Here is a 20,291-nt window from a genome sequence, read left to right as displayed (position 1 = left end):
TTTACAAATAAAAATTAGAGGAGGTCAAAACACGATGCCAAGTGTGCCAACGTACAGACTAGAAAGCAATACTCTGCCCATTTTGTATGCTGTGGAAAATTGCTAATTTCCAAAGACATCTAATTGTTTTCTCTATCATCATCCAGAGAGATGAAACTAGATGTAATAGTTCATTCAAACAAGTTTGCTCGTGTGATAATAATTTGATGAAAATTAACACAAAACAGGGACCTGGCTTTTACCTTACTGACAGTGAAATTTAAGTCTTCTGCATGAGAGCTATCATATTCAGGAGCCAGATCTAACATACCTGTGTGACAGGAAAATTAAAGACGTGGGAAACTGCCATAATTTCCTCCTTAGTCCTTTAAAGACCACTATAACTCAGAAAGCATCCACTTTATATTCAAGTGCAATGCTAATGGGTTATAGTTTCAGAGATTAAGAATGGTTAGGAAAAATATTACTCCCAGTTCTCCATTTCTGTGTCAAGGGAGACAGGAAAATAAATTTATTCTAAAATAAGCAAACTTACTTTCATCTTTTCTCCATATGCCTTAGTCTTGTAACATTTGTTTTAGACTAAAGAACGCCGTGTTGCCAAATTGCTTGCATCTTAAAACGTTAAAATATTCTCTTTGGGCTCACAAAAGACTGCAAAGTGTAAAATGCTTATTTATTGCTATTATCCCACAGCATAAGAATTAGCGTGAAACAACTTGGTTGGGGGGTGGGGGTGGGGAGAGACAAGGCTGGTGCTTGAAACTCTTGTCTTCGAATTTATACTCACTGCCTGATGATATCATCCAGCTCCATGGCTTTAAGTGGCATCTAGATGATGAGAACTCTCAAATTAATATCTCCAGCCTAGATCTTTTCCTTGAACTCCAGACTCATCTATTCAATGACCTACTGGACATCACCACTTGGATAACCAACAGGCATATTGAACGGAGCATGTTGAAACTGATTTTACCCCTTCAACTTGCATTTCCCGCAGTCTTCCTATCTCAGTCAATGGGACCTCTAGCTCTCCAGATAAAAAAATCCTAGCTACTGTGACTCTTTCCCTTCTTTCCCTTTCCACATGTAATTGTACTTAAAGGGTAAATTCAAAACCTGTCAACATCTCACCGCCTCTTCTGGTGCCACTTTAGTCCAAGCATCCATCACCCTTGTGTGCATCACTGCACAGCCACCTCACCTGTGAGCTCGTCTTTCCCCCTTGGGCTGTTCTCAACAACAGAGCCACTGTCTCTCTCTTCAGACCTAGCTAATCGGGTCACTCCCTTGCTCAAAACTTCCCAATAGCTTCCCATATTGTCCAGAGAAAACAAGGAAATTCATTCAGCTGTCCACCAGGCCCTGTATGGTCTGATCTGTTCCAGCCTCCTCCTTTTCCACCATGCCAACCTCTTTGCTGGCCCTTGTATATGCTGAACACAACTCAGTGAAATATTGTCTAGCATATCGCCTGACACATAGTAAGCAGCTAGCGAATGCTATTTTGAGTGAATGAATGAAAGGAAAAACAAAGCTAAGTCAGGAAATCTTTTAGAATATTTTAGTTTTTCCTGGACCCTAATGTATTCTCACTTGATATATATATATATTTTAATTTGGATGTTTTGATATTGTAGTGTGCAGATTGAATTGCATGATACTTGTAATAAATATTTTTTTGGTGAATCCTACATACCAGGGATTACAGGAATTGGCCCCAGATATATACAAACAGCATCCCCCATGTGCTACTTGGCCCAGAAAGTAGCGGTCTTACATCTGCCCTCTATTTGTACCTTCTTCACATGTGATGCATAAATCATGTGCCTGCTATGAACCTGATTATGGGTCTGGCACCCACTTATATTAAACAGAGGTGGATGTCAGAACTCCGTGGGCTGTTGACAGTATTGAAGCTTGTTTTGTTTGCTCCTCAATTTGATTTGATTACCAACATTTAAAATTGGGGGATGGACATGTGGGAGGATGTGCAAAAATATGTATTTCCATTTTCTCTTGAAAAATCAGCAGACTTGGTAATCTTGGGCCTGTTTTGCAGCATTCTGCTATAGATGAGCAGCAGCTTCCCACCTTCAAAGATGATTACCAGCTCCAGATTCTCAAAGGGGTTCACAATCCAAGGGGGAAGAAAAACATGATAAAATAACATTTTTTCTTTTGAATATCTTTTCTATTTTACAAAGCTTTTGCATATTGTGTTTTCTGGTATCCTAAAGACATTATTTTGGAGCAAATGGTGTTATCTGTAATTTTACAGCTAAAAGAGCAGAGTCTGAAAGAGTTTAATGATTTGTCTTAATGACTCAGCTTATAAGGAACTATCCTCCTCCTCCTCCTCCTCCTCATGGTAATTTACATTTATTGAGTACTTACTATGAGCCCTACATTGTCTTAAGTGTCATTTATATGTAGATGCACTTAATCTTCCAATAGCTCTGAGAAAGGCACTATTTATTCTTTTCATTTTCCAATAAGGAAACAAATGACTGGGAAGAGCACTAACTTGCCCAGGGTTTCAAAGCTGGCAGTGACTGGGTGAGAATTTAAATTCAGACAGTCAAGTCCAGAGCTCAGTTTTAACCACAGGTCTACAGTGCTATATTCAGCATTGCCTAGGTCTGCCTGACTCCAAAGACACCCTCCTGCCCTTTATTACAGACTGCAGAGAGCACAAAGTGACATAGTGAACCAAAAGCAGATCCTCATGAACACTAGTATAGAAAAGAGGTTCCTGGAGACAGGAGAAAGAACTTTAGTGTTGTTCTTAGGAACTTTGAATCTACAAGGGGCCATTCTACCCATGCATCTACCACACCTTGACCAGGGAGTCTGCCTTAGGGGTATTCTGGTGTAAATGAAGTGAAATGTCTTCATGGGAACTCATTCAATTAGTGTGTGTGTGTGTGTGTGTGTGTGTGTGTGTGTGTATGTATGTGTGGTGTGTTTCCTCTCTGAATCCCTAGTGCCTACCTCTTTGCCTGGTACCCTGTAGATATCTTCTTACAGAACGTTGCCCTGGCTTGAAAATAGACTATTTCATAATCTTTCAAAATTTATTTTTTGTTAAAGATTCATTTATTTAAAAGAGAAAGAGTGAGAGAGAGCACACGCAGGAGGAGAGGCAGAGGAAGAGGGAGAGGCAGACTCCCCGCTAAGCAGGGAGACTGATGCAGGACTCAATCCCAGGACCCTGAGATCATGACCTGAGCCCAAAGCAGGCACTTAACAGACTGAGCGCCACTAAGGAGTCCCATAATCTCTCAAAATTTCTTGATTTGACTAACTTTGATGCTGTTAAAAGTAAGCACAATAGAAATTTAGCATGCCTTGAATGGTTAGGCAAAGATGAAAGTAGTACTATTTGACTGCGGAGTGCTGTACATTGAGGAATGAATGGTGTGCTCCCAGTTAAGACCTTCTCACTTACAGTGAATGTGTCTGGTAATAGATATCTCCCAATCCACAGTTTAGCTGCCACGAGCCCCCATTTCTAGTAGCTTGTCTTGCGCTTAGGGAGTAAGTTATCAGAGTCTAACAGGACGTCCATGTTTCATTTTTAACAAGCCAAGTGAGCAACATAGTACCCCAACCATCTGATAAGAAATCACTACTCATGCCCTCTCCTTCCCACATCCATCCAGCAGATTATCTCTTCCAAGGTTATCAAAAGGGTAGAGTTCATTTTTAATTGGTATTATTCCTCCTAAAACTCAATTGGAGGGACAACTGTCTATTTTGACTCAATTCCTTGATATTTTTTAGGGAGTTTGTATTTTTTAACACATTATGATCAACACATTCTTTGAACTAGGTCATCCTAGTTGGCACTAGTTTTTTCTTTGGTTTATTGCATGCTTTTAATCAAATCAAGGCCAAGAGGTGAGCTGAAACCTAGTCCCTATGATTTTTGCTCTTCTTTTGTTGCTCCACCTTACTGACCTCAAATGAGAAGGATATAATCCTATGAATATTCTGTGAAAAGTCCTCCAACTCTTTTAATTTTCACTGACTCCATTTTATCCTCCAATTTGAGGACAATACAGATGAAACTTTAAGAAGTCTTTCCTACAAAGCTCAATAGAAATATATTAAGTCATGCATGTGAATGAAGATTCCCCAGTTTTTTCCAGGCATCTCTTAAATACTCATTTCTCCTTTTCTTGAATCTCCATTTCTGAGATTGAGGGGTACGATTATAGTGCCATTTCCAATTGAAGCTGTGTTAGTTTCCTGGGGAAGCAGTAACAAAGTAACACAAAATAGGTAGCTTAAAACAAGATAAATCTATTCTCTTACAGTTCTGTAGACTAAAATCAACTTGTCAGCAGAGTAGGTTTTCTCTGAAGAATCTAGAGAAGAATCTGGCCTTGCCTCTTGCCAACTTCTGGTGGCTCCCAACCAGAAGTGATTCTTGGCTTTACACACTTCAGTCTCAGCCTTCATCGTCACATGGCCTTCCTCTCTCTGTGTTTCTATCTCTATGTCTCTTTCATCTTTTTAATAAGGACACCAGCCGTTGGATTTAGGGCCCACCCTAACATATGACTTCTTTTTAATAATTATATCAACAAGTACTGTATTTCCAAATAAGCTCACATTTTGAGGTTCTGGGTAGACATAGATTTTTGGGGAATGCTACTTTAACCTACTAGAGATGGGTATCAGGAAAGGACACACTAAATTTAAGCCTGGAATGGAGAGTAGTTACATATATCATTAGTGTGAAGTTTTATGTTTATTTGGCTAAGAGTTTCCTATATTTGCTTTTTGCTATAGCTATGATGTCACAGGCTAAAATTTTCTCTAGTATCCTCGTTTTTGTCTCCTTCTTTGTTTTTGGATTTTCCTAGAGATTCCTTTAAATAGGATCTGCAGCTTGCAACTCTTTTAGTTATAATTTCCTGTTATTATCCAGGACCCCTGTTGACGTGGTGTAAGATTTTAGGGAAGCAGAAGCTCTCTATAGTCCTAAGATTAGTTTTCAGTCTTTTAGTATGCCTGATTTAGATCATTCCCTTTTTCCGCGTTGAAGGCTAGATGGGGCTGGAGTTGGGTCTTTAAAGCCCTTCACAGGCAGCCCTGGTGGCCCAGAGGTTTAGCGCCGCCTTAGCCTGGGGTGTGATCCTGGAGACCCAGGATCCAGTCCCACGTCAGGCTTCCTGCACAGAGCCTGTTTCCCCCCCCCCCCCCCCGCCATGAATAAATAAATAAAATCTTAAAAAAAGAAAAAAATAATAAAGCCCTTCACCCTCTGGAATGCTACAGGGGGCTGGAGTGAAATATCTTTTTTTCTTCCAGGTTTGTAAGGCTTTGGTAAAATCTTAGGTTGGTAAAACACTGATAAAACAGTTTCTTGTTAAGGTCATACTGAGAAGAACAGAGAGCTCTGGGTATATTTCAAAATGGTTATTTTCCCTCTCCTCATGCTAGAAGTGTAAGGGTTTTCTCCACAGTGAGAATTTGGTAGGGTTCCTAGATGTAAAACTTAGAAGTGTGCCCCACCCTGGTACTGGGTCCCCTTGGAGTTTTTAATTCTCATGATAGCCTATTCTGAGTATCCAGCAATTCCCTGATTATGGCCTAAACTATTCCTAAGAATATTGGTTACAGATGTGGGCTTTTTCTTCTCATAGCTGTGATTTTCTGTATCTTTTTCTCTGTCTCTACAGTTTTCAGGGTAGCTGTTTGCCCTATAGCCTCACTTCTCTGACAGATTAAAGAAAAGTTGTTGGTTTTCAGTTTTTTTCAACTTTTTCCTTGTTGTGAGGACAAGGTTAATGGCTTTTAAACTCTACAGGTTGGACCAGAAACCTCAAAGGTCTGCAATGAAGATTGTGATTACTTCTATTGTGTGCCAGACTTTCTAATCCTTGTGACAAACCACTATTTTACTATCTATTATTCCAGTTGTAGAACCTGAAGCTCTAGGAAGTTGAACAACTTGCTCGAGCAATAAAACTAGGATTTGAAATCAAATCACCATGTCCAAATGGTAACTACCATGTTACACCATACACAAAAAAGTCTTGTCCCTTGTGTCTACTTAAGAAATCAGGGTAAGTGTCATTATCTTACAAGGATAAGAGCTCCATATTTAATAACATAGATGTAAAGTTCAAGTATGTAATGAATAGATTAGATGTGCGTTAAGCATTTTAGTTACTATCTCTATGTGATGGTCTTCCCTGAGCCGTCAAACTGAATATCCTAGCATCTTGGCAGCACCACACTTCCCAAGCCTCAGCCTGGCTAAAGAAAAAATATAGAGGATTCTTCATAGCTAACAACTGGAGTTCTTGTGACATCATCAGCACAAATTAAATCAGTGCAACAGAATGAGCAGTGGTTCTATTCTATATGGGAGAGTCCTGCATGCTGATTCTGAAAACCTAGATTCTTGCCCTACTCTTTCACTTGCCATCTGGGCACAGACCATAGGACATGTAACTCATTTGGGTCTTGGATTTTACACTGGGGAAATATCAGGCAACATTTCAAGTTCTTTTTCAGGCTGAGATTCCAATTATGGATCTGAAACAAACAAAAATATATAGCTTAAGAAGGGTAGGAAAGACAGAGGGTGGCTTAAGGTGATCTCATATAGAACAATGTACATTTTGAACTGTTATACTCATTAGGAAGACCAAGTAAAGGCAAGGCATTTATTATTAAAGTTTACTATTTATTTTGTTTAAACCCAGCTCAACAGTATGCCTTCCTGGTTCTTTCTTCATCCAACAATGTAACCTAAAGCATTTTACCCCATTAGCAATAGCTGATATTCATGATTGGCTTCTTAAGGCAAAAACTCAAAACCCACCCGATTCCCTAAAGAAATGATCAGTGTCCCCTAAGGTAATTATTTGTGGTCCTAGAGAAGACTAGTATTAAGACAGACCACATGTGCTTGATAGTCCTTCCCCTCTAATGCCCTGGTATGCAGAAATCCAAAAATTCTGAGAAAGGCAGGCCCAACTACATGGTACTCAGGGACCTTCTTGAGAGAGAAGGGCTCCAGACCACCATTCCTTTCCTTTTTGAGCCATATGATTAATAGAACCTATCTCAAGATTGACATAGCTTTAAGTGAATTCTGTGAGCAATAAAAGACACTGATCTTCATGGCACTTTCTCATAAGAGAGCTTAATAGCAAATGATTGAGTTGCTTGAATTGTTGACCCAAGCTCTACATCCGGGCCTGAGGATCATGAGGAATTGCTGATTCCTTCAACCTAGCCATTTGGTATTATGGATATACTTTGTCATTACTGTCAGTGAATATAAATTTTATATAAAGTATCATAGTGAAAGGAACAGAAACATGGGAAGAAATCTGCATGATATAACTAGGAGACAGAACCTTCTCCTTATTACCATCCCACTTCCTGGGAGACACAGTGACTCCAGCAGATGCATGAGCCTAATAGTAATGCACCTGAAGATAGACTGCTTCATTAATAAGGCTCATAGTGATGACAGAGAACTTTCCACTTCTATCCCCAGTTGGTCCCAGTTGGTTCTCACTTGGTTCCTCCATAGTGAATTCCTCCTTATTGGCCAAAGTTCTTTGGTTATGACCCACAGGTTCTTCTACATAGTGATAAGGCAAGCTGAGTGTCTTGTTCTGAAGAAAGCAGCACCTGATGGGATTTCTTAGGGACACTGAGTTTCTAGGTAGAGCTTCTGATTTCTGCTCAAATGGGAATCATGGTCAAGAACGAATTGTGTGAATATGCATCTTGGAGAATGAAATTAACTTGGAGGGAAAAGGGATATTTTTGTCATGTCCTGATAGCAGTACTGAGTTATGTTTGTTGGTAATGAAAAGATATGTGATTTAATTCATACTCCAGACAAATAAAGTGAGAGACACTAATTATGCCCCAGACCATTATGTCTTTAAACTTCAGTGCCATGCAGTATAACATTAATTTTCTAACTAATTATATTAAATGCAGAGAACAAAAGGATGCATTGTGGAGCCAAAATCTGGTTCAAATGTTGGCTCTACCAAATATTACCTTTGTGACCTTGGCCATATATTAAATTTCCTATCTTTCTTCCCTCACCCAAAATATGTGAACTCTACTTCACAGAGTTATTGCAAGAACTAATCAAGCTAATGAAAAGTACTTAGAACCATCCGTGATAAGGGACTAAGTCTCCAATAACTCTTATTACTACTCTGTATGTATATCTTTCATAAACAAAAATACATTTTTAAGACATAATTACATCTTAGAATTACCATTGTATGTAAACGTACCTCTAAATCTGTCATCAGTGGAGAAGCACAGGCCAGTGGAGAATGCATTTCTGCTTAATGAGAGAGTCCTAGCCCCTGAATAAATCCATTCTTTTACTAGGAAAGCAACTGGTGGCTGTGGCCTAGGTCAGCCAGGATCTGAAGTCCACACCATCTTGAGTTCTCAGGAGACAGAAGTGGGCATTCTTCCCTGTTGCCCTGTGCCCGGCATCTGTTAATTGAGAGGGAGGCAGATGTATGAGATACATAGCTCAGTGTTGAGCGTAGATGAGAGATTCCCCCAGAGGAGTTTAAAAAACCTATTTTGCTTGGAGTCAGGCCTTCTAAACCTGATTCGTTTTTCCAGCTGCATCTAAATGGGTATGTGTGTGTTTATCTTCAGACCTTTCCCCCTTTTCTCAGAGTAACAGGCCAGAACTCACATTTTTCAGCCTGTCTCGCAAGGAGGTGTTTGGAGGAGGACTGTTTTTCTTTTGCTCTTTACTGGGTCTTTTTTTTATTTTTATTTTTTAATGATAAGTTCTCTTCCCAGGGCCTTTTGTAAGGCAGCAAACTGAGTTAAATTTTAGGAGTTGTAGTGATGTGCTTGTAAAAGTGAGACAAGATGTCCAGGGCTGAATTTCGGTCAGGCCTTAACCCAGTGAATAATAGCATCAGAACAATCAACTTCATTCACCAAGACCCTTGATGTTCACTTTTTTTTTTTTTCTAATATTGAGTTAGATAAGCCTTCAGAACTGTAGAGGAAATATTACAGTCATTTGAATGTAAGAGTCAACAGTTATTTTCATGCAGTTGTGTTTCTGAGCTCTTTCTTCAGCAATGAGGAAATATAAACCATATGAAAAGAGAGTAAATATTGTGATAAGATACATGGTAATTCCTTAATGAAAAGTACTTCATAATCACCCCTTTTTCTTTAAAAAGCAAAACAAGAAAGATAATATTTTAGAACTATTTTTTTAAATCTCTTTGTTAAAAGGCCAATTTTGTGTAAATGCCTGTTAATATGAGCTTTTATCATGCAAAATCCCAAGGTTTCTTTGGTCCATTATCTACAAGTTAGAAATAAGAATCACATGTCATTGAAACCAAACATCTGTTTTGGGAACTGCACTGTGAAACTCCAGGATTTCTATTGCCTTGTATTTTAAACAATCTTAAAATCTCTTACACAACATTTATTTATTCATTTTCAAATATTCCTTGACTGCTTATTAAGAACTCCCAGTCAATGTCCTAAGTTGGAGTTAGAGACACATGTTTTTGACCCTCAAAGAATCCCTCCTAAAAGAGGGAAAGGACCATTTCTGACACTTTTACTTAAATATTTAGTCGTCTCTGCCATAACATGAAGTTATTGAAGGTGGGGTTAATATATACATTTTTTAGTCTCCTTGGCATCCAATACCGTACCGGCAAAGATGAGATTCAGCTCATGTCGATTAGCACAGTGTTAAAGATATTACTGTGCTTGACAATTCTCTTCAAAGAAATGTGCAATAATGCAGTAATAATACAGAGACTATGATCAAAAGCCAGTTTGCTATGTCTTCCAATTTCTCTGAAACTTTATTCAAGCATTCAGTGGAGGCAGTTTTCCTCTACTCTTGAATAAAAATCTCCAGTGGATCTCATGACTTTGTCTCATTTTTTCTTAGGTCCTGTCCACACTTTGAGTCATAGAGTCTCAAAGCAGTAGTTAGACTGTCCAGTCAAGGATACAATTTAAAGCTTGAACTTGACACAGGGTTAAATATTTTCTTCCCTACTTCAGAGCCCAGTCAGTCTGAATCAGAGACCAGGGTGGGGTCTTCACTTCTTTTCCCTGTTCACTTTCTGCCTTCCTTGCTAGCTGCCCTTTGTCCCTGCCATGATCTCTCTAAGTGTGTGTCTGTGTTGAGTGGGTAGGGAGACAGGATAGGGTGCCTAGCTTACCTGGCCATATTCTATCCCCTCTGGGCCATGGAGATTAGTAATGCTGTCTGCCCCCTTCTCTCATAGTACCTGCATGGGGTCTTCATTAGTTCCCTGCCAGGACCTTCTCTACTGTAGCTCTCCTTTCTTCATCTTGAACTTCTGTGGTATGGTACACATCCAGCTGATTTCTGCTGCCTCTCCTTCACCTTCTCAAGGGCTCTATGGACAAGATCCAGAGAGGATTCCATACTGGTGCTCTCAGAAGTGGGGCCTCCATCGAACTTCAAATGAGCAATAAGCACTTTGACACTTCTCTCTTGATGTAGGGAAGGGAAGACTTTTCCTCTCCCTTCTTAGTTTCTGTCTCTGGGGTCTCTGAATTGAATTGACAAAGACAGATTAGAAGAAGAAAAAATATACAAATTTTATTTAATGTTAATATTTGTAAGTGGCATAGGGGAATTTAAAAGAAGAGGTAAAAACCCCAAGGAAGTGATTATGTATTATTTTAACAGAGTGATGGGTTATAGAGATATGATAAAACAAAGGAAAAAGGATCTTGGACTAGGGGTGGTGAATTATGGCAAGTATATGGGGGGAAATTATGGAAGATGTAGGCTGTTCTGGTAAGGTTTGTTTGTAAAGACTTACCTCTGCAATTGCTTCCCGTCTCCAGTAATGAGAATGTGCTTCTCTTTCTGATATATGGGAGGAACATGTCTCATGAGAAATTTATGCCCTGCTTTTAGGTAAGGAGGAAGGAGAAAGTCAGAGAACCTTCCTATATCTGCTGTTTCTCAATTCACTTCAGCTCAAAATGATAGATATTCAAAGTGGCATACTTGAGAGTGTTATGTTCTGTTGCCCTTCAATAGACTCCCAAGGGGCAGGAGCTCCAGGATCACAACACTCTCCCAACTTGGTCTCCCAGTTCATGAATCTAGGCACCATTGAGTTTCCAAGCAGGAGTTAGAACTCAGTCCACAGTGTGGTGTAATTTTCTCGTATGACTTCCACTATGACTTTTGTGTCTCCTCAACAGGAAACATGTTTTGGAGCTTTCTGAGTATTCCTTTTGGAATCTTTCCCCCCAGTCCCCTAGTCCCCACTGCCCTTGAGTGTGTGTGCATGCACACACACACAGGTATAGTATGCAATCCCTGGGCTTGAGGTTAGAAAGTAGCAAATCTCCCCTTTGTTGCAAAAGAAATAGTCACAACATGTCAATAGTTCTCTCCAAAGAAATCTCTTTCCTATCAGAATCTTTATCTGTCCTTTATCACTCTAAAGGGTTCCAGTATGGTAAAGCTGTTTCATCCCATGCCTCACTGCAAACTGAGACAGAAGGTCCAGGTCCCAGGCCCCAGCTGTGGTACTAACACAGAGTTCACCTGGTCTACCCTCTGCTTCCTCTAAGAGTTACTGTATGTGCAGTGAACAGTTTGGCCTTGTGTGTCTGAAGGCAGAATTATCCAAATGACATTTATTGCTTGCAACGTGCTCTAGTGTGACAATGGAGAGTAATATCAATTAGTTTTTCAGGTCCCCTGAAAATAGTGATTATAATAACTATTTTGAGCTTGACAATAATAGCCTATGGAGAAACAATATAAGCAGCCCTCCCCATTCAGAAGCTGAGAATCTTTTATCCAGAATAAGGATAGGCAAATTGTAGTCCGTAAGCCAAATCTGACCCATCACCAGTATTTTTAATAAAGTTTTATTGGAACATACACATGCTCATTTGTTTATGTATGGTCTATGGGCTCTTCTGTGCTACAATGGCAGGTTTGAGTAGTTGCAGCAAAGACCATATGGCCTAAAATATATAACCGTCTAGCCCTATGGTGAGCTCTGATTTGAAAGGACTCCCAAGCTGATTATTGTGTTTAGTACACAGGAAGTGCCTCCATGAGAATGGTCCTTCTTTCAGATGCTAAAATAAGAAAAACAACTTGTTCCATTTTAATTATACTGCTTTACTGAGAAACAGGGAATCTTGTTACTTCTGTCAGGGAAACTATTTCACTTGATTTTTCTTGGGTTGGATTTTATTTTGGGTTGCTTTGTGTCATAAGTCTTCTTTTTCTTCTTGAAAATGTGGATATACTTTCCATTTACTGGCTCATTTAACAAATATCGTTTGAGCACCTGTCCAAAGGCAGGTACTGGGCTACATGTTAAGGATATTACATGAAGCAGATCAAGCGACTTGCTTCCTCGAGTCTCTTGGGCTCTTGTGGAGAAGTAGATCACTAACTAGGCAGTTACAGGACATTAAGGAGCTGATGAAAGAGGCACCTAATGCAGTTTTGTGGGGTTGCACATGGGGCGTCTGGGAAGGCCTATCAGAAGAAACAGGGACAAAAATGAGAGTGGATGGCTGAGTGGAGCTTAGATAGCCATGGGGAATTAGGAAAAGAAAAGCTATTTTCAGGTAGAGAGAACAAAAAGCTCAAAGCCTGGAGGAAGGCATGTCACAGTGAATTTGAGAACTAGAACCAGCAGTGCTTCCCCAACTTTTTCTTTTAATGGAACCCATAGAAATGATAGTATTTGTATGCCATTGGATTAGTTAGGGTTCTTCAGAGAAACAGAATACACATATTGAGATTTTTATGAGAAATTGGCTCATGTGAATATGAAGGCTGGCAAGTCCAAAATTTGCCGTGTAGGCCAGCAGGCTGGAAGCCCAGGAGAGCTGATATGCTGCAGTGCCAGTCTTCAGACTTCTGCTGGCAGGAGGGAGTCCCAGGAGAACCAACCTTCCCGCTTGAGTCTGAAGGCTGTCCTCCATAGAATCAGGGATGAAGTCTAAAAGCAGTCTGCTGGAGAATTCTCTTTTGTTAGAAGAAGCCAGTCTTTTTGGTCTTATTGAGCCTCCAACTGATTAGATGAGGACTACCCATATTGTGGAAGGCAATCTGCTTTAGTTAACATCCACTAGTTTAAATGTTAACCTCATCCAAAGCACTTTGCAGAAATACCCAGAATAACATTTTACCAAATATCTGAGTACCCTATAGTTCATTCAAGTTTGCACATAAAATCCACCAGCATAACCACTTGAAGCAGATAAAAGAGAATGCTTACAGCTCCAGCCTCCAGCCTGGGTACTAGCTCCATTTTATGAGAGCATCCCTATTTCAGCCCATTTGTAATCCTCCTGCCACATCACAAGGCCATGTTGAATGATTTGCATTATATTAGGAAAAAATGCAGAATCATTGGAAGGTTTTACTCTTTGAGCTTTATTCTCCATTTGACATTTCATAGAGAAGAGAGTAAGAATTGCATATGGGAATTTTTATTGATCAGGTCTGGATATGGTCCCCCTAACTTCCACTCACATTCTAGCACCAGAACTCAGTCTCAAGACCACATGTAATTGGAGAGAGGGTGATGCTGCGGCCTATGCATGTGTCCAGAAAGAAGAGATGCACTTGGATATTACAGAGTTATAGTAATCTCTGCCAAGAAAGAAGAATCAGACAGGGAGGAGGAGAGCCAGGCTTGTTGTGGGAGCCAAGGAGAGGTGAGTTTCAAGTTTCCTAAATTTTCATTCTATTACATTCAAATAGCATAAGCTCTTCAATGAGATTTCTGCATTTAATATTTCAGTTACTATTGGTGACTCCCATAAAAAGAATTTTATTATAGTAACTGAGAGTGTGGGTCAGGAGATTAAGGAATGAATGGGAGAAGTGGAGAAAGCAGACTGAGAGTTAAAAAAAAATGAAATTGAACATAGGGAAATCAGTGGGGGTATAGCTTTGATGAGTCAGCAGAAAAAAAAGTGTGTGTGTGTGTGTGTGTGTGTGTGTTTAAGGATGAGATAAGCATATTTATAGAGGGAAAGAAAAGATAAAGTGGAGATAAAAAGGTCAAAATGCAGGAGAAAGGGATATGATTTGTAGGATGAGTTTCTAAGGTGATGCTATTTAACCTCTGGTTAGAGGAATCTGTTTTTAAAGGAAAAAGGCAACTTTTCTCTCTTCAGAAATATTCCAAAGCTCATATAAGTGAATATCTAAGACGATGAGAGAATGACCAAATGTTTCTCAAAGGCATTTGAATTATGTTGAAGGGGAACACAAAGGGAAAGTGAGGAGATTCAAATTTTGTGAACTATATATCTTGGAAATAGTGGGGTTCTGTGCAAGTTCTGTGAGAATGGAGGAGAGCCATGAATATCTGGAAGAGTTTCACTGGGGAAGAAGAGAAAAAAAAGTCAAGAAAGCATTGAGATGCCGTGGAAGTTAGATATCCCGCTTTTGTAATAATGACCTGAAGAGTTATATGATTTCTTCTAGTCTCTTTTGGAACCAGAAGAGATTGAGGTGAGGTGTCTAGGGAAGGACACTAGGACGCAGAAGGGTTTCAAATGAAGGAGTGATGGGTTCTGAAGAGGTCCCTGAGCAAAGTGGTGGAAGGAATGAAGATATTTAGGCCAAAGAAAATGGATGACCTCACTACTGCTACCTTATAGAATGGAGTTGCTCCAAGTATAGACAGGAACTACTTGCACACAATTAATGCTATGCTTATTGAAAATATAAATGTCAGGGGCATCTGTGTGGTTCAGTCAATTGGGTGTCTGCATTCAACTAAGGTCATGATCCCAGGGTCTGCATCGGTCTCCCTGTGCAGCGGGGAGTCTGCTTCTCCCTCTGTCCCTCACCCTGCTCATTCTCTCTCTCTCTCTCAAATAAATTAATAAAATCTTTAAAAAAAGAAAATTTATAGTCCATCTGAGAGAATAAGGAACCTTCCTTGCCTTGCCGGGAAGCTCTGAGGAGATTTTTAGACATTGACACAGAAAAATACCTGTTGGAGACCACGGTCAGAGTCTGGGCAGGTGTTTGAAGGGAAAGGGGATGAAATAGATTGTTATAGGCCCTTTCAGCCCAAGAAGAACCTTGACTGCTCTTCCCTTCCTGTTATCCATAGACCTAGTTGTCAGGAATGGCTGCATGTGCTTTGACCACATGCAAAGGCTCATATCTGCTGGGAATGGGTTTCTAACAGAGAAAGAACAGTGAATTACAGAGTTAGATCTAAACATGATACGAAGGAGAAAGTTTTTGCTTTGTTTTCTAAAATTATTCTGGAGAAAAGTCCTGATTTCGATGTTCAAACAGATGCCACAGAAACAAAAACAAAATAGAATGAGCGATTGAAATTCCTCTGAATCAGCATTCTGAAGGCAGGCAGAGTTCAACAATTGTGCAGAGACCCATTTTAGGGGCCTTTCTCTACTTGGAGAGGAAAAAAAAAATCATGCTTTGGGAGCTCATCTCTGTCCCTTTGCAAAAGAAGGATGAGATACAAGGCATAAGCAATCAAACAATATCACTAAGTTTCTTCTCTGCAACTGGAAAAATTCAAATTGCTGAGTATTGATCATGGATCCATCTATTGCCTCATGCATTTATTCATGCAGGCAGTCAGAGTCCAGTGCTTTCTAGATGCCAAATAACATGTGTAAAGCACAGTCCCTGCCCTGGAGGAAGACCTAGGTCAGTCTGGGAAGGAGACAGAGAAACACCTAGTGGACATGTGGTATGGCCCAGCAGTGATTGTGGTGCATACAGAGGAAGGGGGCGGGGGACACAGTGCTCTGGAGATGCCACGGAAGGGGAAGGGCTTCACCTTGGACCCGACATACAGGTGGACCTTCACTACCTGTGCCGTACTCTTCAGGAAATAAAATGAGCATTCAAGCAAGGACAGAATTCAGGCAATATATTTCTGCCATTTGCGCAAATGATTTTTGAGAGAATTTGGCATTTTACTAGTATACCTTCCCTTTACCAGAACTTACTGGAGAAGAGCAAGATTGAGATAAAGCAGAACAAACAGAAAGCTGGCTCTCTGCTGCCTAATAACTTGCAGGAAAAATAAGATGGGGTGTTCATATGAGATTTCCAGCCACGCAAAGTTGTCTGGAACCTTGGTAACAAATTCACGAAGCACCTATGACTTTGAAAGAGGGCGCCAGATGTGAGAGCAAGCTGAACTAGTGAGGTGCAAATGCAAAAATCCACAAGAGGTTAGGAAGGAACAGACACAGTACAGAGGGATGGGCTGAGGAACTTTGTGGATACAGGTCTCCGTCACTGCCAGTGCAGGAAGTCACGTGGAGGATTTAAGGGGAAACTAAGACATTAAAAAAAAAAAAAAAATGACCACAGTTACCGAAACAGTAGAATAACCAGGAAAGTACTCTCATGTGCTCAGTGAGTGAAATAGGAGAGGTGATATCAGAGTCCTTGTGCTTTCCCCAAAGAGGCCATCAGAACAGCTCAGGCTGGCTGGCCAGGATGCTGGGGCCTGGGTATTCGGAACTGACTGCACATGGAGGCTCACCTCCGACCTCTGTTCTGTGAATCTGGTGTCCCAAGGAGGGAGACCTTCTCAATGATTGCTCTCAAATTCACGGGAACTGAACGGAAAGAAATTTTTCTTGGCATTCTCTAATAGTTTCGCACTTTCTGGCAGATTTTTTCCACCAGCAGAACAGAGAGTGAAAAGACCAACGGAAGTCTCACACACGTTTTGATTCACAGATGCCCTCCTTGTACATGACCTCAGAGAAAACAGTATCCAGCCCAGGAGCTGCAGGTAGGGGGATACATTTCAGTTAACGTCTTTTCCCTGGGAAAGAGGAAGTTTTATATCTAGCCTCAAACCTGTGTGTGTGTGTGTGTGTGTGTCAAGTGTGTGTGTCCTCTAAAATGGTTTATTGAATATTTTCTGATTGCAAAACAAATGCAAAACAAATATTTGTTGATCACATATGTTGCATGAGGGCATTTCAGCGCAGAAGTGATAATAGCTGCTGCACAAACATATACACAAATACAGTGTGACAAGTTTTTTGGGTTTTTTTTTTTCCTTCTCTAGCTTTAAAGACTGTGTTAGGCATCCAAACACAGGGCAGCTCTGTCTTTCCCTCTTCCCATGAGAACCTCGAGGGCTAAATAAAAATCTTGCTCCAAGAATTAAGGTACCTTGGGCCAAATAGCCTCATGATAGAGTGGCTTGCTGCGATGAAAGTTAAAGCCCATAGGCATTAGGATAACAATTTGCAGAAATGCAAGGGCTAAATCTTGGTCAGAACTGAGGTGTTCTGGCCCGGGTAGCAAGAGCAGAACCCATGCCCTGGAGCACTCATGCTGATGCTCTGTGACGGATGCTACCAATTACCTCAGATAATTCCTGGCATCTTTGGTAGGGGAATCAGTGGTGCTTTTTATTTCCCAGTCTGTTTTAGACCACTTCCTATACAAAGACCACAAATGGGATAATTGTGGAAATAGATACTCTTTTAGAGCTGGAAGGGATTCTAGAAATAATATGAGCCTTGGCCTTCACTTTGCAGATGGGTAACTGAAGTCCAGAAAGGAGCAGTGCTCCACCCCATGTCCCAGAGCAGGCTAATGGCCAAGCCAGACTCAAAGCCAATGTGTGTGCTGACACCCGCTCCAGGCCTGTTTCTATCGGGTATGTCTCCTGTGACCAGCAGTGGCTCCTAGTCACCGAAGGAGACAAAATCCAAATTCTAGGATATGGCTCTTTGAGATCTGCCGAACCCTGTCTGCTTCTCTAGCTTTATTTTCCCTTGTTCTCTCTTCCCCTCATTGCTACCTTCTTTTACTAGGTACTTTTAACTCCAGCCACTTCCAACTTCCCACAGTTCCCTTAATATGCCAGGAAATTTTGTGCTTTGAGTGACTTGCTACTCCTGCCTCTACACAGGCTGACTCTTCTCTGTTCAGCCTGCGGTACTCAAACGACACCTGACCTTCTCCACGAAGGCCTCCCTACTTCCTGCTTCACGGTAGGTTACCTCCTCACAGCATTCTCCACACACACCTCAAAGAATTTTTCAAGAGCAGCAGTTGGAATGGTTTTAAAAAATTGTTAGTCTCCCTCTTTAAAGATCAGGATCTTGACTTACTTGATTTTGTATTCTCTTCCCGAGCCTTCCCTCCCCCAGCATTCGGCACAGGACCTGATGCAGGGAACATTCTCAGTAAATGCTAAAGGAAGGGCTGGATGAGTAAACCAACTGGACTCTAAATTGGCAAGAAAGAGTCACATTGATGGCCAGTCCTCTAACCCATAACCCATAACGATCACAAAGGTAGTTCTTATGAAAAACAGAGACTGAATATGAAAATTCCCAGCTAAGGTGACCAGATCTTTGTGGTTAGTAGCAGAGACTTTAGAGCCAGATTTCCTTAGACTTTAAAGCCAGTTAAAAGTCCAGTTCTACTACTGACTAGCTAGTGTCTAATAGTTACTTATCTTTATTGTCAATTTACAATAATAATAGTATTAAACTCTTAGGAATTTTATAAAGATTAAATGAGTGGGGGACCTGGATGGCTCAGTTGGTTAAACATCTGTCTGCCCTTGGATCAAGTCATGATCTCAGAGTCCTGGGATCGAGCCCCGACCCATCGGGCTCCCTGCTCAGTGTAAAGCCTGCTTCTCCATCTCTCTCTGCCTCTCCCCCTGCTTGTGCTCTCTCTCTCTCTCTCTGTCAAATGAATAAATAAAATCTTTTTTTAAAAAGTTTAAATGAATGGAAATATATCTGTATATACATTCACTTAGCACAGACATTTGTCAAGTGCTACATAAAAAATGAGAAAGTGAACTCTTCTTCTTTTCCTCTTCCCCCTTTTATTTCTTAATAAAATAACAGTTACTACCAATTTTAAGAAATGGCAGTGTTTGTGGGAGGAGGGAGAAGCCAAGGAAATACAAGACAGAATAATCAAGGGAAAAATACAACAAATAGAGTCAATTAAGAAGTATGTTAGTGATTAAGAGTACATATTCTAAATGATACAGAATTTATTGTCTACAATGTGGTGGTTAACAGACTAAACCTTTCACATACATTATCCAATCCTTGGTAGGACTCTGAAAAATAGACATTACTATCCTCATCACAAATCACATAATAGGTTCAGAAAAGAAATTTGTCCAAAGTTGCACAGCTGGTAAAATTCAGAGTTGAGACTTATTATGTGATCAGTAGTTTAAGATGTCAGACCCCCAAGCTCAAAGCTATGTCCACCCACTATTCATACCTGTATGACCATAGGCAATTTGCTTAGCATTTTGATCTCTATTTCCTCATCTGTAAAATGAAATGTATCATGAGTTGCTAGGGGATTAGATGAATTAATACCAAAAGTGGTAAAGTAAAGTGGTCAGACTATTGCTCTGCATTTATGATTACTCCTGCTACAGCAGAGTAACTGGTCAAGCTTTTTTTTTTTTTTTTTTTTTTATAAAGTTACACAGAGTTTCTGAGGAGTCACCTTTCTGTATTTCTCCCATCTATAGGAGTGGACAATTATCTGAAACTCTTAATAATAAAAAGAAAAACAAAGAAGAAAGGAAACTGATTCTCCCTCCCTAGATTTACAGCATTAGTCAAAAACATCCCTCCTCAAAAATCTGCTCAGCCATTAGAAACGACAAATACCCACCATTTGCTTCGACATGGATGGAACTGGACGGTATTATGCTGAGTGAAATAAGTCAATCGGAGAAGGACAAACATTATATGGTCTCATTCATTTGGGGAATATAAAAAATAGTGAAAGGGAATAAAGGGGAAAGGAGAAAAAATGAGTGGGAAATATCAGAAAGGGAGACAGAACATGAAAGACTCCTAACTCTGGGAAACGAACTAGGGGTGGTGGAAGGGGAGGAGGGCGGGGGTTGGGGGTGACTGGGTGACAGGCACTGAGGGGGGCACTTGACGGGATGAGCACTGGGTGTTATTCTATATGTTGGCAAATTGAAAACCAATAAAAAATAAATTTATATAAAAAAATCTGCTTCAATGGAATTAGCTAAATTTCTGTTTGCCTTGATGATTCCCAGCTCTAACATTAAATGGAAATGCATGTTTGAGGACACACAATTACTTGATGCTCAAGGAAAAGTCTTTCTTGTGTAAATGGGACTCTAGTTCTCTTTGATGGATAGGAGAAGGTATTTGAGACGAGTAAGTAAAGGCAATTTGTCCTTAAGACTATGTCCAATAAATTT

General features: G+C 40.3%; 1 long non-coding RNA gene across 1 annotated transcript; it reads left to right on the top strand.

Moving 5' to 3' along the window:
- The first annotated feature begins 16,506 nt into the window (after positions 1 to 16,506).
- Positions 16,507 to 19,923, top strand: LOC140639478 (uncharacterized). Its single transcript, XR_012036193.1, has 3 exons — positions 16,507 to 16,835; positions 17,596 to 17,717; positions 19,578 to 19,923. It is a non-coding gene; the product is annotated as an uncharacterized lncRNA (long non-coding RNA).
- Positions 19,924 to 20,291: the final 368 nt, after the last annotated feature.

Source organism: Canis lupus, chromosome 9 (assembly GCF_048164855.1).
Source record: "Canis lupus baileyi chromosome 9, mCanLup2.hap1, whole genome shotgun sequence".
Taxonomy (NCBI): Eukaryota; Metazoa; Chordata; class Mammalia; order Carnivora; family Canidae; genus Canis; species Canis lupus.
Note: the sequence above shows the minus strand (reverse complement) of the source record. Positions and strands in the feature narration are given on the sequence as shown.